Here is a 23,618-nt window from a genome sequence, read left to right as displayed (position 1 = left end):
TAGCCTACCAGGAGAAGGCCCTTTCATGGTGAGTACCCAATGGACCATTGTCCTGGAGGCGGAGGATATCTTAATGGGACCTCCCTAAGCAGTGTCCCTAAAAATAGGGTGGACTGTCGTTAGATCTCCAGAATGTGCTCTAAAACTCTTCTACCAAATGCGATCTCTGCAGCCAACCAGGATTACAGCTTATAATGTCTAACGAAGGACGATGTCGAGGACCATATGACTGCTCGACAGATTTGCTCCAGTGACATTATGTCTCAAGGCTGCATTAATGGCCATACTATTAATCGAATGAGCCGTGATACCGACTGGTACGGGAAGGTTCAGAGCCTTGCGAGCCTCAATTATACATGCTTTTAGGATCAAACTAATTGATGCTCTGGAAATTTGATGACCAAGGTTAGAAGAGGACATGTTAATGAACAGGCTCTGTTTGGTGAATTGTTTCAGTTCTTATGATGAAGGCTTTGAGCACTCAAGGTACATCCAGCTTATGCCACAACCTCTCTCTGGGGTGAGAGGGTTGTGGGCAAAAGTTAGGCAGTACAATTTCCTGTTGAAGATAGAAGTTTGAACTGGCCTTTGGCTTGAAGGTGGGGTCTGTCCTCAGCACCACTCGGTCTTTATGGAAAACACATAGGTGTCCCCCCCCAATCCGACAGGTCTTCCCCATCTTGGAACCAGCTCAAATACTTTCAATCATGGGTAATCAGCTCTCTAGAGGACTGATCTACCTGCCATTAAGAAGTATTGGTAGATCTGGCCTTCACAGTGGCTGGTCTGCCTATTACTTTCAACTGCAGCTAACTGCCTGCCATTAAGAAGTATTGGTAGACCATCTGCCCATTGTTTCTTAATAGTAGTAGACTGGCCTCTGAGGGGCTTTCAAAGGGGTAGCCTGGTCGCCCCTAGGCAAATAGCAAGCAGAGCTTCTGTCTGGCTTGCATCACCTTAGATATGACAATACCTCCTCTCCCCGCCCCATGTTTGGAATGTCATGCCAGTGCAATTGTTTTCATTGCAAACATTTGGCTGCCTAGCACTGATAGTAATTTTCCTAATCCAAGGATATTTTATTTTTCCTGCTGTTCTGGATGAAACTTTTTCCTGTTTTCCTGGTTGAAACTGATCATATACATTCTGTAAGTTTCTTAAATTTATGGAATTAGGGAAAGGAGACACATTTGCAAATTACACAAATAGAACAAACAGCATTTTTTCTTCTAAAACCAATTTTCTCCTTTTCTATTTATAATTGCACACATTTTCCATCCTACTGAAGCCACATCATGGCTAGGACCCCAGTAGCCCTAAGTTGCTCCTATTGTTCTGCTTAACAATCAGCTGAAGATGCTATATTGAAAAAATAGAACTGGAACTCAAATAGGAGCAACAGTAAAATTCCTACCCACAAAAATATCAAAAGTAAAATATAAGACATATGATACATTTCTATATTAAAGATCAACTGAACTTTTCTGTCACAATGCTTTGAGTATGGTGAGGTTTTTTTAGACACCACTGGAGTGTTGCTGAAGAGGGGGAAAATATTTATTGCCTTTTCTGAGGATATTAAGAGATGATGGAAATATCAGGGTTGCTTCTGCAGCTCTGTGCAAGTGTGTAGCTACTGAGTGGATAGTAAAAGTTGGCACTGGCAAGTCATCATCACTTGCACCCATTTTAGGTTCCACCATCTACTCACTAGCTGTTTCCTTGTATTGTATTGCAGCAGGAACTCTGGTATCCCTGTTACTACCTCCTGACATCCTCTGGCAAAGACATCAAATTCCCTTCTTCTTCAGTGAAGGTAACTAAAGTAGTGCTAACAAACCCACACATGAGCTGATGCTGAAGAAATACCTGGAAGTTCAGTGAACAGCTCCTTCTTTAGGTGGTTGCTGTAGGCTTGTGGTACACAATTGGGAAATGACTGGGTTAACAAGTTTTGATCTTGTTTCCAGAGATATGTTGGCACGTGCTTGTAAATAAAAGTACATTTTCCTCAGGAAATACTCTTCTTGAAATCCTGATGTTTACCTTGCTACCAAGTACCATGAATAAAACTATTTCTGTAGGAATTTAAGACTTCGTTCTCAAGGAAATTAATAAACTGAGAATGCAGTTTTAAGTAGAATTATGGCCTGTTGAAGTCATTGGGCTTAGAATATGAGCTTAGCATGTAACATTCTTAAGGAAACGACATTTGCAAAGTGTATTAAGAATGCATAGATGCATAGTCATTCTGGAAAATATGTTTGTCATTTAAAATAAAACTGTGATAAACATGTGCGACGAGAGGCTATAATCGAAGAGGCTGTTGGGCCTATTGCAGCTGTTCTTTGAGCAAGGCCATCAAAAGCTAATGTAGACTATGGAAAGCTTAACCAATTGTACTGAGAACATTTGACATTACAGATGAGAATGCTGAACTATTGCCAAGGATATTTCCAGGCCAGTTGTATCACCTCCACCCTCACCCACTTATGTTATGCTTTCTGGTTTCAGTTGCTTGATCAGTGCTATTGGCTGCATGACAAACGTTTAAGCCAGAGCAAGAGACAAAATGAATTCCTGCCAAACCAAAGCTAATGTAGTGTTGGTTTATTCTGCTTTTACAATTTAGTGAGTTTAGCTGGCAATCATTGACTGACGTTCAACACATCTGTTCTATTGCTTAATATGCCTTTGATATAGAATGCAGAGAGAGAAACTTAAAATCAAGGACCTCTGACAAAGGGCTAGAATTCTGATGCAAACTTGATTCAGTTGCTGGTTGAGACAGTGTTCGGTTTAGTAATGTATTTGCCATCTGATTTGCTTCAAATGGAAATTTTGATCAGAATAGTTCAAAACCTGGGATAGAGAATTCAAGGTCAAAATAAATTAAAAGAACCATGACAGAATGGGCCCAAGAATGGATGTTATAGTGAATGTAGGGGTATGTATGACACCTATAAACACAACTGTGTGAACATGGTGCACTTTCCAAGTTGGGTTAAATTCAAATTAAAGTAAAAGAAATCTCTCTTTCTCCTGCTCCAGATAATGAAGCTGCTGGCTTAGGCTATACAAGCCCTCACTTTTACCAGTGACAAAGACAAATGGCAAAAAGGGACTCTTGACAAAGTGACAAGAGTGCCTGCATAAATTTGGAAGAGGTACTGAGAATAAGGGATAGGGTGAAGATAAGTTTATTGAGTGGAGTAAATATCAAAACTCAAGCAGTCAATATTAAATATACTGCCGCAGTACTCAATATTCCAATGTCCATGTGTGAGCCCATGAACCCTGTATCATATGTATCACTAATGTGGAATTTGCTGCCAGAAGATATAGTGATGACCACAGGCACAGATGTCTTTAAAAGGGGATCAGATAGATTCATAGAGGAGCCATGGTGACTAAAAGTACCCTCCACATTCTGAGGCAGTAGATACCAGTGCCAGGAGGCTACATCAAAGGAAAGCCTTAGCTTATATGACCTGTCATTGGACCTCCAGGGGAACTGATTGGCCATTGCGTAAGGCAGGTTGCTGAACTAGATGGACCGCAATCTGATCCAGCAGTGTTCTTCTTGTGTTCCTCTGAGTCAGAAACCACTTTCATGGTGATGAGATAGAAGTAACAGGAGCGATGATGAGATAGCAATGATATAGTGGCAGAGTAGCTACAGTTTCTGTATAAATCTGCCCTTGGCTCATTTGAACCTGGTTGCATGCCTGGGTTTAGTATACAATAGAATGATTATTGTTGGTGCTAGCTAATAGAGGCATATCTTGCCTATTTAAAAACAGCTATGTTGGTTATCAGTTTTCTTCTGAATTCAGCTGAAGGTCCCTGAGACTCACATATCCGAAGGATGGTCTCTTTCCCTGTGTTCCCATGCATCAATTACTGTCCTCTAACTGTACTCCCATGTAAGGTTGCCACTTGCCACCTACTTTTCAGTTGTGCATCCTGAACTTATGGAACAGACACTCTGAGGACATGAGAAGGGCACTGCTTTTAGGGTGTTTTAGAAGATGTTGGAAGGTTGCTTGATGGTTTTAAAAACTGCACTGAGTTGTTTTAAAATACATATGTATGCAGTTTGCATGTGTGTAGGCTCTTGTAAAAATTATGCAACATGAATGTAGAGATAGATCCTGGGAACATCATCATCCTTCTTCCCCACCCACCCCCATCCAATTTATTGAGTTGAGCAGATTGAAGAAGTAAGCTATAAATATGACTGATTTTTCTGGCTGATTGCATGAATGTGAGTATTAGAAGACTGATTTTTTGTGAAATGCATACTTAATGGGCCTTGAACATATGGACATAGCATTCTCTCTGTGCTGATGTGAGCAAGCAACGTGTCTCCTTAGCATTCTTCCACTACTGATGAGAGCTTGCTTGCGTACTCACAGAAGTGTTAGGCCCCTTTGTGAAAGATTTAAGAACCTGATTATACTATTTTGCATATTGAAAGTCAATTTAGGTTAATCTGAGAATGAAGGTTTACCAAAGACAAGGCACTTTGTTATCACAATGACATTTCAGTAGCTTCTGGGACAGTCACAATGGATTAGGCAAAATACCAGCTCAGCAGAGACCTATTATGTTTCACAAGCATACAGTTCAGAACTTGGCATTTGGGTCATGCAGCTGGATGTACTTCATATAAGTCACTACCATATGTGCTAGCTCAGCAGCTGGAGTGCAGAAGCAGAAAGCTTAAAGGAAAAGGGGGGATGCAGCCTGGAATCCATAAGCTAATTTTCCACAGCAGTTGGCTTGGCAATTAAAAATATGAAAAGAAATGTATCTGATAATAAAATACTCATTATAAAACTGCAAGCTTTAGTTGATCATGCCCATTAATCGATTAATGCTTTTAACTGCATTGTAAGACCCACAATCAAATAGACTATGTTAAGAATGTAGAAAATATGACTTTTGAGGTTAAGCATCAAAAGTAAAAAAGTGTTGTACACTGTGGTCTTCCTGTTACTCTCAGTTCTAGAGAGATGCCAAAGATGCTATCCCAAATATCACTAGGATCATCCATGGAGTTATCCTATTTTATTTTATTTCAGAAGTTCTACTGTTTTATTTTATGGCAAACATAATGTATGGTGCCAGCTAGCCCCCCACCCCATTAGTTCCCAGCCTTGGGCTTGTAACCATAGCACACATTAGCCTCTTGAAATTAGCAGTGCGGGATTGCAAGCGTGGCCACTTCCTCCATACATTTGCACCATGCAGACAATTCAAGGCCAGTGTGCTTGTATCTGCTGTCCCTTTTTGCATGATGGGTCAACACATGGACATGCCCACACAGGGCTAGTATAAGACAGATTGATGTGTATGTGATCTGAAGTAAGTTATGTTGCTTGAAATCCTTGCATGTGCCTGTAATGTATATGTAATTCTGCAATACATGGGATTTAAAACTAAAATTTACAAATCTAGATTATGCTACTAGATTGTATGAATATTCTATTTAATTGCAAACAAGTGTACTTGTTCAGGAGACATTTGAATGGGAAACATGACCTAAATCAGTGGTCCAGATTTCCTTGATTTAAATCAATATGTTATCAATAGTGAGGTACTGACCAAATTCGTGTGATGACCAAATTTATTGTTAAATATTCTTACAGATAGCTATTCCTTTAAAAAAATCAAAAGCAGTTATGGGACATTACAATCTTGAGACATAGATAGGGCAGGGATGCCAGCGCTCACGGTATTTTTCTCTCAAAACTGCCCCCCTTAGCTGAGGCAGGAGGAAGAGATGTTGGGACTTGCATCTTTTTGTTTCTACTGTGGGAGGAAAAGAAGAGGAGAAGACTGGTTCTGGTGGGTTTTCTGGGCTGTGTGGCCTCCCTGTTGGCGCTATGTCACTGTGTAATTTTTTGCAACTGCATAGCTGGTCAAGGTCATTGTGATTAGAGCCAACAGGGTTAAGATAGTAGCACAAAACCTGATGCTACAGTTACCAATTGATATTATACCATCACTAGCGGGGCCCAGCTACGCGTTGCTGTGGCAATTGTCCTTCTCATTACAGTCTGCAACCCACACAGATGTCCATGCAGGTCCAATGATCCCCAGCATAGCCTTTTGGGAGCAGCAGTGGCATAGTGGCTAAGAGCAGGTGCACTCTGATCTGGAGGAACTGGGTTTGATTCCCAGCTCTGCAGCTTGAGTTGTGGAGGCTTATCTGGGGAATTCAGATTAGCCTGTGCACTCCCACACACACCAGCTGTGTGACCTTGGGATAGTCACAGATTTTCAGAGCTCTCTCAGCCCCACCCACCTCTCAGGGTGTTTGTTGTGAGGGGTGAAGGGCAAGGAGGTTGTAAGCCCCTTTGAGTCTCCTACAGGAGAGAAAGGGGGGATATAAATCCAAACTCCTCCTCCTCCTCCTCCTCCTCCTCCTCCTCCTCTTCTTCTTCTTCTTCTTCTTCTTCTTCTTCTTCTTCTTCTTCTTCTTCTTCTTCTTCTTCGGTGGTCAAATGGAATCCCTCTTTCCCTTTTCAATTCACATTATTATATGGTGCAGTCTTTGTTTTTAGTATAAGGTAACCCTTTCCATTCCGCAATGGAACTATCCAGAGTGCGAATCCCGCTGTCCATGAGGCTGGTTGACACGCACAGTCCTGGCTTGGGTAAGGCAGAACTGGGGCAAGGAGGCTATCCCAGTCAGGCAGCAGAGGCAGGGTGGTGAGGCGCTCAGATCGAGGCCAGCTCCCTGGGTTTTTAAAGGGCCATGTGCAAAAGAAGCAGAGGCAGTAGTGTTGGTTCGCCCCCACCCCGCAGATTTTCTTAGAAGAAAAAGGCAAACTCCAGCTTGCTTTTAGTAAAAGAGAGCTGTGGCGAATATGGGTGAGGAAGTGGGTAAGTGGTGGTTGGATGTGAGGGAGGGCAGAGTGAGGTGTGTGAGGATGAGCTGGATGTGGATGAGAGTATGTGTGTTGTGTGGTAGTATTGGGTGAGGCACAGAGAGTGAAAGTTACCTGCATGTGTGTGGGGGGGAACCCCACCTGACATCTCACACGGCAAAGTGTGTATGTGTTTCACTTCCACTCGTATTACCTACCAGTATTACCTATTTACTGTTTTCACTGCTCATCTCTGCCCATCTGAGCGAACATTCTAAGCCCTCATCCCAAGCCCTCAGACCACAGACAGACAGGCTGCACGAACATTCTAAGGGTGACAGTTAAACAGAGCCAGCTGCATGGCCTGGTGCACCAGGAAAAAGACGTTTTACCTGGCTCAGGTATGGACTTTTGGCGATTTGAAGGTTCAATTACCTGCCCGCAAAAGGGAGGGACGTCATGTGAAAATTTGGGGGCGATCCGTCCAGCCATTTCGGTGTTAGGGAGTCACCAACAAACGGATGGTTAGCTTTTTATATATAGAGATATTCTTGAATGTATGGTGGGGGGTAGGGGTGGAGAGATAGAGCTTTTCCTATCCTTTTATCTTCATCTTTCTGTCCATCTTCCCTGCAGTTGATGCTTGAGAAGGACCTCAGGCATACTGCAGTGGGGAGAATCCTGAGTGGGAGAATCTTTGGGGATCTTAATATTTTCATTATCCAGTTGCTCTTGGGAATGCTCTCTGTTTCTCAGGGAAGAGGCAAGGCAAAGAAGAGGGGATTGTTTTCTTGTATGTGAAGTCTGATAAGGCTGAATAAAGTGCTTAGCGACATATGTATTGGACTTACAAATATTGACACTGCAGTTTTGTTCCATATAAGTCCTTCTCTGTGGTTATTCTCGCCCTTCCCAGAGTGCTGGACATAACCTCTTTTTTTCTTAGCAATGAAAATGTTTGGTTCTGCTTATCATACTGCTGCATAATCAATATTTGGTAGCAAAAGGTGGTGATAGTTCTATTTTCTATTGTGAAGGATACATTAATTTTCTGGGGCTGTGGTGCTCTTTTTCTTTTTACAGCACCCTTGCCAGCCGTGCCATCAAGTTGTTCTCTTAATGGATGTTTCACATCTAACCCTCAACAGCTGGAAGAAAAATAGCTTTGTTAATGGCTATTACAAGGCTGGGCTTTGCATTCAAATCAGGTTTGCAAAATTAAGTGCCGGATGAGGTATGAACCCCTTTGTACAGCACAGAGCTCTCTAACTGCAAGTAGGACTTTTAAAGGACTGATTAAGGCCTACACTAAATTTGGTTCAATTAATAGAGCAGTAAAATGCTTGGTAGTTAAATAAAAGCCAGGAATTTCATTTTGTTGTTTACAAGGCTCTTATTTTTCTCCTATGGGACCATATGCTTCTTTTGTTCAAAAGAACCACATTTGCAATTAAAATAGCATTCTCTTAATATTGCTTTGTCGAGGTAATCGTGAAGATCAGTTCTATACAACTGAATTTTGGAACTAGAATGAACTTTGTGAATCGTTCTTTCTGGATCTGTACTTTTTAATAAGACCTCTGCAATGTTACGTCAGGGTCAAATTTATTCTAAGAGTATTTATACATTGGAAAAAATATCCCTGCATGGTACCCTTGGCAGAAAAGTAATTGCCGCCTGAGGGAAGTAACTGAATGCCCTCCTACCAGGTACAACCCACTTGAATACTGTTTCCTTCCCCAACATAACTCAGATTAAAGCCCTCCTGATCAGGTTTATAAGCCTCCTAGCAAAAATGTTCCCACCTATAGCTGTGTGGTGTGACCCATCCCTTGCTCATAGAATCACAGACCATGGTCCAAGAAGCCAAAATGTTATTGGCACTTACTGGCACTTCAGGCACCTGTGGGGAACAAACCAGGTTGTCAGAAAGTCTCCCACCATAGCTTATCCATATAGCAATTTAATATACCCTAACTTAAACATTTCATATTTCAGAGGATAATCACATTTGATTTTGTACTAAGTCACATTTGGCTCTATAGCAATGTATTGCAGATCACTGTTTTAGTCCTTGCAGGTTTTGCACTGTGCGACTGGTCCCAGTCTGGCTAGCACAACTGGGCCAGACTTTTTCCAAGGAGATACTGCCGGGGGAGGTGTGTGTGTGTGAAAAGCTGAGGGATCAGATAAAAGTAGGTTGGCTGGTGAGTGGGAAGGAGAGAAGGAAGCAGGGAAAGGGAAGATACTTATGGGGTCCTTCAGGAAACAGAAATAGTAGGCAGAGAAGAAATTGAGGGGGAAAATTCCTGTGAGATCCCCCACTTGTATCAATAGGTTCTGTGACATAGCCAGAACCCATAAAAGCCTAAGAAAGAGAACCTTTGTAAAATCCCAGGTGCACTGTCTCTCACTTAGGCATTGCAGCAACGGCAGAATGTGCTCTGGGAGAAGATAGTTATATCTTTTTGTGTTCATTGCTGGAAGTCAGTAACTCACAACTACATTCTGGAGAACTCTGCTGGCCCCTCTCAGCTGCATGAAATCTTGACTACTACAATAGGAAGTGGTAATATGGTACTTGAAATTCCTGCATTCAGAATTATTTAGAAATATATTCTCATAGCTTCTAAGGAAGATAATGTTTCAGTCATTTTGCTACCAGATAGAGATAAGGAACGTTTGCTAAAGGGTGGTACATTCAAACAACATGCTTTTCTTGATAAGTAGGTACATTTAAATTGAGATAGTCTGACAGATTCAGGTAGTTGAGTGAGTCTAGAGTGCTTGTAGGTAAATTATTATTGCTTTGGGGGAAAGCAGCATTTATGTGAGTCAAAGATCATCCTCTCTGAATCTCAAAGACTGTAACTCCATTAAGAAATATTGTGACCAGTACTTTATTGTGTTTTTGCTCTACATTTCACATTAACCAAACACATTTGGTCAACTTACTGTTCAGGTTACCAAGGCAAGCAGCATGGCCACAGTGCTTTCCTTTCTTGTCAATAGGAGTTTGCAGCACCAACACTGGTGTAATGCCCATTGGGCAAGGTGGGCAGCTGCCCAGGGCATCACCTTGTGGGGGGCATCAAAATGCTGGGTTGGTTTTTGTTTATTTTAGTGGTTTTCCATTTTTGGCCTGCAGGGGGCGCAGTTTTTACGCTAGCGGCACCAAAATTTCAGCGTATCATCAGGAGACTGTCCTTATGCTACCCCCCAAGTTTGGTGAGGTTTGGTTCAGGGAGTCCAAAGTTATGGACTCCCAAAGGGGGTGCCCCTATCTCCCATTGTTTCCAATGGGAGCTAATAGGAGATGGGGGCTACAGTTTTGAGGGTCCATAATTTTGGCCCCCCTGAACCAAACTGCACCAAACTTGGGGGGTATCATTAGGGCAGTCTCCTGATGATATGCTGAAGTTTTGGTACTGATATGTCTAAAAATGCACCCCCTGCAGGTACCAATGTCCTGGTGCAAAAAAAATTGGTCGTGGTGGAGTGGCCGCCCATGGGGGGGGGGGCATCCAACTCAGGTTTTGCCCAGGGCTACAGTTTGCCCGGGGCTGCCTCGTTATGCCCCTGCATCCTGAGCATAAGATGAAGTCAAGAACAAATATTCACACATACATACAAGAATGTCCTAAATAAATATGTTAAACAGAATTCTCTGACACATTTCTATGTCTGAATCAGTTCTTCCATAGAACCCTGGCTCATCTGGACCTGATCCCCTAAATCCCAGCAGTACAAAACAGAAGCAGGAAGAAATGCTTATCAGAAACCCATTGCTGACTATGGGATTTTAATTTTTAGCCTAAAATGCCACGCATGAGATTAGACAGTTCTCATACTGATTTATCTATTGCGTTGCATTGATTTTTTAAACATTCCCCTCTGTAAGCAATGTCTCAGTGAAGAACTAATTTTGTTTTATTCTTTTTGTATATTAGATTGTGAACTGGAACTGTTCAAACAGCTCAAGCTCCAGTGTATTTCATGATAAGTCCATTCCATCTTGTAATGAACTGCTATCTCACAAGTTCAGCAGGAACAGCCTTCAGTGAAACATGAATCTTGGCAAATCTCTCTTATCACTGGAGGAGGAACACAGAAATATAACGGCTGGGTGGCTGAGTGAGGATTTGAAGGCTGTTTTTCCACTACATCCAATGAGGGAGAAAGTCATGTGAATCTGTATTTTGTTGAAACTCCACCATCTATATAAAGTATCTTTTCACTTCCAGTGGGTTTCAAAAAAATGGGAAAGGCTTTATTCGATCCCTTGTCGCATTGATTTAGTGTAACATATCATTTCCTCTAAACCTGACCTCAGTTTGACTTTCACATTTACAGGGTGCTCTCTGAAAAGCTAGCACATTACACTTTAGTATGGCTTCAAAGCCAAATGAGAAGGTGACAAGGTATTCACTATCCAGCTTCTGGGCTCCAGGGAGAATAACAGTGGACTAAGCTAAAACATAAACTAGGTTCACACTTGAACATTTGGCCACTTTTACTGCTTTCCTACTGAGCAGAAATACTACATGAAGGTCCCACCTCCTGATGAGTGGAATCCCTGATGGGAACATATTTTTACATTCTAAAATACTAGTGGAAGCATCCAGCAGGTTTTTCTTTGTTCATTCTGTTAATTCATTTCAAAAAGAAACTTCTGTATCTAATTCAGTTTTGGCCCTATCTTATTGTACACCTTGCTGTCCTTTAACTACTGCCACTACAACCATGTTTGTGGTTAAATGAAAACTGTGTAGGTATCACAGATGAATCCTGAAGCATGGACATATCTGGGTGCATGAAACACTGCATCATCATAACCATCTCTTTAAGCCAAGAAGTGTTTTTAATTCTGAACAGCAGTGTTTTTCAATGCAAAATGACACCACAAATTTGTAAAACTATTTGATCTACTCACTTATTCAACAATTGTTATAGATGCCTATTAAAGAGGTGAACAGTTTGACTTATCTGTAAGTCAGTTTACTTCGAAAAGATTGCTTAAAAAACACCTTGAGAATTAAAAATATTGATTACGCAGCTGGTACTATTGCAAGTTCTTTGATATTTGCCTGGGAATGTGTAGAACTGACCATTTGGGTTCATACTGGTTTGATTTGGGTTAAGTCAGTAAAGCATACTTTTATACCTAAATTAAGGAGTGTTGGCACTTCAAGGACTACCCATGTTCTGAGACTAGCTTAGACCACACACACACTTATTTTATATGTGGACAAATACATTATGTGAGTGGCTTTGGCACCCTCATTTCATCCTTTTCCCTCATTGATTTTTACTGTGAATATGCAGGTCAGAGAGGAGTTATCTGTCTTCTTATAGAAGAAGAGAAGTTTGGTTTTTATACCCTGCTTCAATGCAATGGTTTTTATACCCTGCTTCTCTTCCCCTCCCACAACAGACACCATGTGAGGAAGGTAGATGTGAAAGAGTTCTGAGAGAACTGCAACTAGGCCAAGGTCAGCCAGCAAGCTGTATGTGAAGGAGTAGGAAATCAAACCCATTTCTCCAGATTAGAATCTACAGCTCTTATTCACTGTGCCTTGCTGGCAACTCAACTTGAGTCATCTAGGATTGGGAAATCTAGGAATAGAAATTAAGTTATGTATCACATCTGCATAAATATTCATTCTCAAAAAGTAGTCCATATCTTTAAATCATACTTTGCTACTTGATATTCTGAGAAAGATGTCCCAAAAGTTTAGCCTACTGAAATGAAAAGGGTTTTCATTACTGTTCCCTGTTCTGGACTTTCATTAACGTAAACCAGTGTAGTGGGAAGATAAACAGATGTTTTAATCTCTAACATACAGAAGAAGATAGTCCTGAAAAGAAGGAAACCTGGGAGGCCGAAATGGACCTATACTACTAACCAACTGACTTCTATTCAAAGTAATTTCTACCCATCAGTTCACTTGCATAGCCATTAACCTTGATCCTATCCCATACTTCTGTCTATCATCTCATTCTCACCCATCACATCCTTTGTTTCCAATCGACAGAAAGCGTTATGTTTACTACCATCAGTTTCTCTGCCCCAAATGTTGACTAGAATGCAACACTGATCTCAGCATTTTCTCTATGCCTATGCCTATGCCCATGGAACACTTGAAGATTTCGTTTAAACGATGGTTTTGTTAGAAACTGATTTAAAATACAGGGAAAACAGTATACAAGTATCACAAGTAAATGAAATGTTATTTCATTATTAATTATTTAATTATTAATTATTTAATTAAAAACACAGAAGGTGCTGAGGGTCACGGTCTTTCCTCCATTCCCCTCCCCCCCAACAGTCATTTCTGATCTTGGTAAAGTTTACTCCCAGGGTTGTAGAACCTGCAAACACAATAGTCAGGATGCTACAATCTTCTCTTTCACCAGCGCAGCTCGGTTGATAAGGGGGGGGGGGAGCAATCCCATCCTCTTGCCTCTCTCCATCCTCCGCACTTACCATGTGGGCTCTCAGATAGGAATAAATGTTCCTAGGGTTAAAAAGGGTGGCTTGCAGGAGGAGAACTTGGGAAAAATCCATGAGTCTTGCTTCTACAGATCACAGGATCTAGCCTCTTTATATGCATCCTAAATGTGAGTTTTATACACTGTCAAAAAAGAGAGGCTTATTTACAGTTGGTATCCATCCTGACCCTTCAGTAATATGGTTGGTAATAACTCTGAATAAAACAATCCACATAAAATAATTCAGCAAACCTAGGAACTGTGGAATGAGGAAGGAATTGTTTTTGCGAGGGCATTTCATGACAAGTTTAATGGGGCGTGTAAAGTAGCCAGAGTATCACTGCCACACATGAACTACTAAATCTGTTCAGGGGCTTTTTGCCACTCATTCTTGCTTCATCTTTTCGAAAAAGATGACAAAATATATGGCTGCACTATACAAATATATCAAAGGTGTGGGAATTATCTTAATTAAGCAAGATCACGAGTACATAAACATATAGATATAAATTGTCTACTAACAGGTTTAGAAAACTCCCCATTATACTTGTAAACTTTGAAAGATCCTCATTTCATGGCAGTATCCCATTTATGTATAATTATCAGGATTCCATCCCCTCCCCCTATGCACTTTTAATTCTCTCAAGTTTGCTATTCATACAGTTGAGATGGCTGAATTGCTCTTGGTTAATTACAGTTCCCACACCATCTGGGCATTGTTCTGGGTTATTCATATGTGATGTCAATCTGTTTAATGGTCTGTCAAAAGCAGCTCTGGTTGAGCAGATTGTTTCCTCTAGAGTTTATACTTTCCTATAATTCCCTCCTTCTAGGTTCGTTATACCCACAGCTGGGGAAAGAGGGGGAGAGAAGTGAGGAATTGTTGGATTTCAGACACAATAAAAGAGCTACACTGTAACATAATGTGAATTCCTGGTGCTAAAGGCTATTGTTTATTTCCAGCTCTCCTAATCAGATGGAAATAATGATCCAAAAGGATGGCTTCATGGCGTGTGCTCAAAGGCACAAAACACAGTGAATCTTTCCAACTGCTATAAAAAACTTTTCGGCTAAAATTTAAAAAGCACAAACCTGAAGCCTATCTAAAATAAAAAATCTATATCTTTATGATAATTAGTGGGCAATATGGATTTAGTGCTGGGGAGATGAATATGGTTTGATCATATGAATATGATAACAATTTAGAGGCTAATTATTTAACAAAACAGATAAAGAAGAGGATAAAGTCAGACATGCTATTTAGCATCAGTGAAGAAAATGTCAACATCAAACTGAAGGAAATATTAAGCTGTCTTAAACCGCCTTGGTTGGGTAGAAATGCTTTAGTTAAACAAATAAAATCCTTATAATACACAGATTCTCAGCCCTTCATAAGAAAGGGAAAAGAGATGTTGAAATGTCCATGGAAACTGGGTATATGTATCCATGTGACAGTTTTCTACATGATATGCCACTTTTTCTCATGTCACACAATCATGCAGTTCACTGTATCTCATATGATCTGTAAAGAGGCCCCATATTACTTCTCAGCTTCTCTCACTACCCTCCTAAAAACTGGATTTTTTCACTACAATTGCCTTAGTTTCCACTGCCTATTGCCCCCCATGCCCCCACCTCCAGTATGGAACCACTTTCTGAGGCTGAGGCTTGCTTCAGCTACTTTCTCTTCTCCATAAAGAAGACTCTGTCATCCTGGTTTTATGCAACAGCCACCAAGCATTAGAACACTAATGCTTATGCAATAAAGAGCCCATTGCAATTCAGCTTCAAGAAGTCTTTGCCTTCCTAGAGATGTAAAGGGGGCACTTCCTGCCATCCTTCATGATTTGTGCCTCAGAAGGTTGCTTACACACTTCCGTGCTGCCCTTGGCTTCAATGCCACTTTGCTTTCGTAATATAATTCCCTTGTGCTGTTTGTACTGTTCTCAGAAACCTATACTAGTTGCGGATACAATAAAAGTGGGACCCACGGAATAATTCACGTTGATTGTGCTTTTATGGCATGATGCAAAAAGACTGCTTACATCAATGGAATAAATTAAAATATGATTTAAGTTCTTCTGGATTTGATCCACTCATGTCCAACTAATGTTAGACAGGAACTGGAAATATCAAGAATTTTTTGTTACAAATACAATTCACAATTATCACCAGTCTTTTTTTTTGGGGGGGGGGGGTAGTGATTGTTATGAAGTCACAAGTAGGTGTTCATTTTATGTCCCAGACCTCAAAATCCAGTTACAATGAGCTACAGTGTAGTGTAATGTAAAAATGCTGAGTTTGGTAACAAGGAATATGTTTGAAAGGCTTCTGGGTGGACCCCTGATCTTTGCTTCATGTTTAAGAAATGAGAGTTGAGTATGTTGCATCTCTATGCAGTTCCTCCAGCATGATCTCTCTACCATCTCCCCTCACAAGCTGACAACTGTCAGTAGTAAAAATGTAAATGTATCCTGTTTGTTTACTATGAAAGAAAATGAAATGTGAAGTCTGCTTTCATTTTTATTTTTGCACCCTTGTAGAAAAATGCAAACTGGAGTCTTACATAGATGATAAGAAAACAAGACAGACTGACCATATGCCATTGTTGTGCCTTTTTTCAGCATTTTGGAAACCAAATGTCTACCCATATTGTACTTACAACAGTATCATTCTGCCAGCTATGAGCTTTTACATGTTTGCAAAGCATCTGGCAATGGATAAACAGTATTGCTCTTCAACATTTTAATGTGATAAATGCAGAGTGTGTTGGTAATTTGGTTTGTTACTATTGGCAGCAAAAGAACCCATATTCATAAAAACATCACAGATACCACTGCAGCACTGCGAACAAAGGAGGCCATGATGGTTCATGCCAAGGCAGTTCAACAGACATTAATAAATCTACTTTGAGGTAAGCTGCTCATAGATTTCAGCTGTGAGACTGCAGTCCCAAAATAAAGCAGCCTGTAGTTTGTTTGTTTTTTAAAAGTAAGACTTTATTGAGAACTGAAGCATGCGAGGGATAGACGAATTCTGAGGAATATAGGAAGAACAAAACCTTAAATCCCTGCTGCCCTTGGCCTGCCCCCTAGCCGGGCCCAAGGGTCGCAGTTACAGTAAAATAACAAAGGAAAGAATACCAACATTCAGATACAAAGTTAACATTGCAAAAGGCAGGGCTTGGCCACACCTTGGAGAGCTGTGGCTGCATCTTGGCTTTTGTTTCCTGGAAGGCTAGAAGGGGGAGGGCGGGATGAGCCAATGGGCCCATCCTGACATCAGCTGCAAACTATAGGATTTATATTTAGTAACTTCAGTGTGGGTTATTAATTCATCAAGCAAAAATTTATAATACCAGATTGAAGTTGGATGATGCCCTTAGAATAGCTCAGCATATATGAGTGTTTAGTATTCATCCACTGGCCTAGGGAATGGTTAGAAGGTAATAATTCCAAACCTTTTTGGTCTGTATCTAGTCAGTACTTAGAAAGAAACTTTAGAAACCAATGTGTGCCACCCTGAGTTTCACTGAGGAAAAGCAGGATATTATTAAAAACAATAATAACAAACTGGAAAAATCTTCATACACATTGTCTCAGTAAACTTGAATCAACAATCACCTTTGAACAAGGTCATTTGGCCATGAGAATACTGATAGTGAATTATTCAGCTTAATTACTAATTGAGTAAAGAAGTGCTTCCTTTTGTTTGCTCTGAACCTATTTGTCAATAATTTCATTGGATGGCTCAAGTTCTAGTATTATGGGAGAGGAAGAAAAAACCCTCTCTATCCACTTTATTCATCCCGTACATGGGATGGTTTTATGAACCTCTATCATGTCTCCGCTACTTCATCTTTTCACTGGGTGAATTTCATTGCCCCCTCCTGACCCAACAAACTTCAGCTAGCCTTTTACTTCCCTTCCCAGGGTCCTATTACCAATCAGAATGCATAGTTAATTCCTCCTGCTGCCCTTCTTAGGAGTCTCACCACAATATCTGTCATTTGTAGTCAGAATTGCTAGCAACAGAAGAGCACCTTGGGATATTAATGTGCAAATTGCAAATAAACACTGATCATTTTCATCATGGGAGTGAATTTCAAGGTGTCTTCTATATATTTTTAAAACTTAACATGCTTCCTTGTACGCAACACAACACAAAACAAAAAAAAGTATTCCTCAAAGCAGTGACTCTTCCACTTTGCTTTGGGTTTGTGCCCTCACAGAAAATGAGGTTGAGTTATAAAAGTCTCACATAGTTCTGCAGCCATTACTTCATCCTCTTAGAAGAGTCTTCCATATTTAGCATCTGTCAACTAGTTTCTGAGCGGGAAATGCAGAGTACACCCAGGCATGGTAAAAACAAAACAAAACAAAAACTTATCTTACAAATGAACTGGAAACTGAGCTTGCGTGTCAGTTTTGCCTTACTGACTTCATGGGCAGCCCAATCCAGAGCCCTCCATGGCCACTCTGCTGCCTCTAGAGGGTTTTTCAGTTTCTTGGGGAGACAAAATGCACAGCAAAACCTCTCTGCAGTCAAAAAGCCCTCCATTGGACTCAGTGGATTTATGCCACCCAAAAGGGTACCAATCCAAGCCCCACTGTGTATCCAGAGTGGAAGCCAACTAACATCAGCTCCACAGGGTGGAGCCAGGGTGGAAGCCAACTAATGTCAGCTCCACACTTGGCCATGCCTCCCAAACACCCTTGGATGTGGCTGTAATTACTTTTTATTGGAAAGCTTCAACTTTGTCATAAGTAACAAACCTTGATTTACTTTCCAGATTATACAACATGTTATCCAAATGGAAGAATTTAGAAAGCACCATTGAAACAAACATATGTACCAAAATTTCTCTGATAGTGAGGAAAAATGTCCATTCATTACACACAAGTCATACAAGGTCTATTTTCTCCCCTTTTCATCCATCAAACATTGCACCCATCACACATTCCACTGCCCACCTGATTTCGTCTCCTTTAGAATTGGGTATGACAACAAACAAAATCCAATCACTAAACAGAATTAGCAAAAGAGAATAAGTTTTAAAATATGTTCCATGTCCTAGAATGCCTACCTTTTGAATTCTCAGTCAGTCCTTTTACAAAAACATCTCAAACACCATCTCTAATTGAAGTGTTTCTTTTCACCATAAGAGTTTGAAAGGAGTCATTCACTGCTATGGAAGAAATCATAGCAGTGGTATTTACAAGCCATTGGTATATTTTTTTTCCTCCAAATTACTTTGTCTGACAGTCAAGTTCAAAGACAGACAAGAGGTTGCTAGATAGAAAACCCTACTTTGTCCATTTCTTTTAAGATAAGACAGGCAGTGTTTATACCTGATAGGACCACCACTCAATTACTAACACAGCACATTTATTAAGGCTACTTGGTGCTCAGTGGTGTAACTAGGCAAACTGTAGCCCTGGGCAAAACCTGAGTTTGATGCCCCCCCCAGGCGCGTGCCCAATGCAACGCGCATCCCCCTGTAGCTACGCCCAGTGGCGTATCTAGGCAAACTGGAGTTTGGTGCCCCCCATGGGCAGCCACCCTCCCCCACTGTGACCAAGCAATGATTTTTTACACCAGGTTGTTTTAAAGTCACCATCACATTATAGAACATGCCCCAACTCACAAATCTGAGCACAGCAATAAGCCATGCCACACAGCAGAAATAATTTTTGAAAACATTTTCAAAATGCTTTCAAAATGTTTTATTACTCCTATGAAAACATTTTATGGTGTTGTATCCAGTACCCCCAGTTGGGGGAAACAGCATCACTTTCAACGTTTCAAAGGAGAATCTGGGCTCCCTAGTTTAAACAACTGATGTTGGAACCCACCCCCAAACAGCATCATTTTCAATGGTGTTTAAACTAGGGAGCCCAGATTCTCCTTTTAAATCCACCTTAAAGGGAGACTAGTTCTAGTTTAAACATTGGAAGTGATGCTATTTTGGGGTGGATTCTCCCCACCCTGAAACAGCATCACTTGCAATGTTTAAACTAGACCTCAGGATTCTCCTCTTTTAAATCCATGTCAAAGGCGGGGGGATTTAAAAGGAAAATCTGGGGAAATTTGGGAGGTGCCTGCTGGCAGGGGTGCAATTGTTAAGCTAGCAGCATCAAACTTTCAGGGTATCTTTAGGAGACTCCCCTAATGATACCACCCAGGTTTGGTGTAGCGTCATCTCCTATTAGCTCCCATTGGAAACAATGGGGGATGGGGCACCCTCTTTGGGAGCCCATAACTTTGGACTCCCTGAACCAAACCTCACCAAACCTGGGTGATAGCATCAGGAGAGTCTCCCAAAACATCCCTGAAATTTTGGTGCTGCTAGCTAGCCTAAAAACTGCACCCTCTGCAGGCCAAAAATGGAAAAACACTGAAAATACAAAAAATCCCACAAACAAACCTGCGCCTCCCACAGGGCTGCGCCCAGGGCAACTGCCCACTTCGCCCAATGGGAGGAACGCCTCTGCTTCCTAGCCCATTGACTTCAATTGACTGAGAATAGTTTAGGAAGACACAGTCTCACTCACTCACACATGTGCATGCACACACATGACTATCACAGTTCGATAGAAGAGAATTTAGCTAAGAAATTGTAGTTATTGAGGACATCGCCCTACCAGAAACTGTACAAATTAGTGTGTAATAGTGTTATTATTAGAAGAGTTGCAGTTTCTACATCTATTGAAATCAGTGGGCTTAGAAAGATGTAACTTTACTTAGAATGGCACTGTAAAAGCAAAAACAAGGGGAAAAGACAAGTTGTAACTGATGGATCGGTACGCTAGAAATAGTAGGTACGGCTTAGCCAGATAAGATATGTAAACTAGGAAAACCTGTCCTCGGAGAAGTGAGAGGTGATTCTTGTAGAACTTTGGAGTCTCTGGATTGTAGACAGTTCCTGATGTCCCAAATACTACAGCATGTTGAGACTTCAGAACACATACTTTCAAGACATATCTCCTATGAATATGAAGATTGTTTTGTACATACTCATACTCCCAAATGCCTTCCTGCCAAAGGGCTTCACGTGTTTTTGCTGGTGGTGGTATAAAGTGCCATCAAGTCACAGCCCATCTATGCCAACTTTGTAGGATTTTCAAGGCAAGAGATGCGGTTTTAATTTGCCTGCCCTGGACAGCCTTGGTGGTGACCTTCCATACTGCTTAGCTTCTGAGATTTGATGAGACTGGGATAAACGTATCTCTGGAGCCCAGGGTAGTAACTTGGGTACAATTAATAGTGAAATCATTCTGCAGACATAGGAGTCTAAGCATTCTCCTTTCTCACACAAAACTGCAGCCTTCCCAGTTGCTTTTCTTAACAAAATGTCAATTGAGCCACCATAGCATGCATCTGTATGCAATATGTAGTTTGCTCCTCTAGTTTCATGTCTTTTTATAATTTTGAAAAAATTGGTGGGATTTGTGTATATCATATGTTCTGCTATTCGATTCCACTGTTCTGCTAGGCCCTTTTGTAGTATAATAGTCAATAAACTATGCATGTAATGAAGTGATGTTCCTTGCAAATGGATTTCATTATACAGTTTTACAAGGCAAAAAAATGTTCATTGGTAGAGAATGACTTGAATTAAAACAGTGAGAAGTACAGTGACACATAGGTATGCGTAGGAAATGTGCAATTAATCAAAAATAGTCACAAGCGATTGCCTTATGCCCTTATCTTAAGCAGTTAATTCCTCATTATAGAACATATTTTTTCACTTGCACTATATAGACAAGTTACTACTATAAGGGTGTTAACACCCCAAAGCTCTGTTCAGTTGCTCTGACCAACTGAGCTGAAAATATCTTTCTCGTCAGAATTTGAAGCTGGAGATATGTGATCTGAAAGGAAATTAGTTCATATTTCATTGTTGTATCAGTTCCAGAATGACTGCATATTGTAAATATTTGGTGGCAAGCAATGCAGCAGAAGTATAGTTTGTAGGTAGCTTCAAATTCCCACTCAGCCATGAAACAGTTCATCTTGTGGCAATCACATTTAGTGTGATCCAAACTCACAGGGTTGTTAGCATAAGTTGGGGAAGGATACCTTGCATGCTGCCTTCTTGGACAAACCTGTGATATGAATTAAATAAATTAGCTTCTGATTTTTTCCTGTTACTTTATCAATCTGGAAGGAATGTTGCTGAACACCTAGACCTGTGTTAGTCTACAGTAGAACAGCTGGATTCGAGTCCAGTAGCACTTTAAAGACCAACAAAAGCTGGTCAAAGCTCCAGGGTATCTGGCAAAGGGAACTTTGACTCAAAAACCATGGCCAGATCTGTGTTGGGCAAGGGGAGGCAGGTGCCCTGGACCGTGAGCAGAGAGGGGGGCTGGCAGGAGATGGGGGACGTTCACTTGTCTGGAAGGGGTGGCTCATTCTCCAGCATGCACTCTGTTTCCTGATTAGGCTGCTGCTAGGAGGTGGAAAAGGCTCAATTTCCTAGTAGAGATACTGAACATGACGATTTAACTGGTTTGAGCTTTCAGAAGCTCCATGCTGCGCTTTACTGAAAGAGCTGCATACTGGCATCAGAGCAGACTGGGCCTGACTCTAGCCTTTCCAGACGTTTTGGAGACCTCCAAATTCGACAGGTGGACTAGATAGGGCTACTTAGACCCACTAGTTCTGAAAACATCTAGGATGAATAAGTGTGACCTGCCTTCGGCTTCAAAATCTGACTCTCCATTTTTTCCCTACTCAGTTTCATTTTCCTAATCTTTCAAGTCCCCCCCCGCCCCAATTTTTTTCTATTGGATCTCCAATCAATGGCGATCCACCTATTGTGTTTCCATCCTTATTCCTTTTTTCCTGATATCTTTTTCTCTTTTATTGTTATAATACTTTGTGAAAAATAATGAATTTTATTTTTAAAAATGGCCCAGCAGACATATCTTGTTGTGCACCACGTGTGCCTTATTCCCTTGATTTGACAGCTGCTAGGCAGTGAGGGAGGCTTAATTACACAAAAAATGGCTTGTCCTGCAGCACGTGCACCCTGTTCCCCTGATTAGATTGCTGCTAAGAGATGAGGGAGGCTGACTTTCCCAGCAGAGATGGCTCTTTCTGCAGGCTCACATGCCCTATTCCCCCAATTAGGGTGTTGCTAGGAGGTGGTGGGATGGAGAGGAAGACTTAGGGCCTCAGGGGGGAGCTGCCACCCTTGGTAAGGCAGAAGCTATGGTTGTTAGTGGGACGAGACTATGGAAAGTGAAGAGGAGGAAGAGGTAAAGATTCCTAAAAAGATGTTCAAATATGTAAAGTTTGAGATGTAGGCCGTTTCTGCACGGCCACGCCAAGTGCAGGAGGTTGCATCGTTCTTTCACAATGGCTCTCCGTCCCTCCGGCCTTAGTGCTGTTTCTCACAGGGGACACGCCCCCCCTGCCCTGAGCAACAGCTCTGGAGTTGCAGGGCAGGGGGGCGTGTCCCCTGGCCTGGGCGACGCGCCGGAAGGTCGGAGGGACGGTAAGGCATTCGGGAAAGGGGGGGGAAATGACACCTTCCAGCTGCTGCCGTTTGCACAGCAGTGGTTGGAAGCCACTGTTTCCGAAAAATCTCACTCAGGGAGCAAGGTTCGGAAACAGCGGCTTCGCGTTGCTCAGGGGTTGCGAGGCCACCGCGAGGCCCCTCCCCAAGGACACTGTTTTTAGCGTCCCTGGGAAACAGCCCGTGCAGAAACAGTCACAGATCCCAGGTAACCTTCCTCAACCTTGCTAATCGTCCTCCTTCACCTGGTCAAGCACCCTCTGCTTTTCCACCTGCAGGGCCTTCCAATTCCTTGTCTTTACCTGCTGCTCTTTCAAGGACTGCACATTGACAGTGGCCATGATAGGACTTGGACACATTCTGAACACTCACTGGGAAGAAGAGTTTTGGAGGCTGGTGACTGTTAACAGTTTAGCATGCTTGATGTACCCCTCTTTCCTGCCTCCCAGGCTTGTGTGCTGCTGAGGTGATGCAAGCCATGGAGCAGACTGAAGTTGAATGAGGCAGAGGGGAAGAGGATGGGCTCTATTGCCCCTCTCCTGCCATTTCAAATGTGAGACCTGAGTTATGCTTGGCTGAGACCATTTCAAATGTAAGACCTGAGTTATGCTTGGTCACAAGTAGATGTGCCTTCTGATCTGACAGACTTGATCTTCTCCAAAGAGCTTTATTTACACCTTGGGAAAGGCAGGGGGACAAGGACAAAGGGCCTGTTCACATCTGTT

At 41.6% G+C, this 23,618-nt stretch overlaps 1 protein-coding gene across 4 annotated transcripts in view; it reads left to right on the top strand.

Moving 5' to 3' along the window:
• Nucleotides 1–23,618, top strand: part of MARCHF3 (membrane associated ring-CH-type finger 3) — a 109,413-nt gene that overhangs the window by 35,135 nt on the left and 50,660 nt on the right. Inside the window, exon 2 of one of the 4 annotated variants that reach the window (XM_048504303.1) lies at nt 16,169–16,284. The exons of 2 other annotated variants lie outside the window; for them this stretch is intronic. The gene's annotated coding sequence lies outside the window, so the exon portion shown is untranslated. Of the gene's footprint in view, nt 1–1,738; nt 1,817–16,168; nt 16,285–23,618 lie in introns of all 4 variants that reach the window. One more of the 4 variants, XM_048504306.1, reaches the window with a different exon arrangement.

This window comes from Sphaerodactylus townsendi, linkage group LG07, assembly GCF_021028975.2.
Source record: "Sphaerodactylus townsendi isolate TG3544 linkage group LG07, MPM_Stown_v2.3, whole genome shotgun sequence".
Taxonomy (NCBI): Eukaryota; Metazoa; Chordata; class Lepidosauria; order Squamata; family Sphaerodactylidae; genus Sphaerodactylus; species Sphaerodactylus townsendi.
The sequence above is the reverse complement of the archived record's forward strand: the minus strand, read 5'-3'. Positions and strand labels throughout refer to the sequence as shown.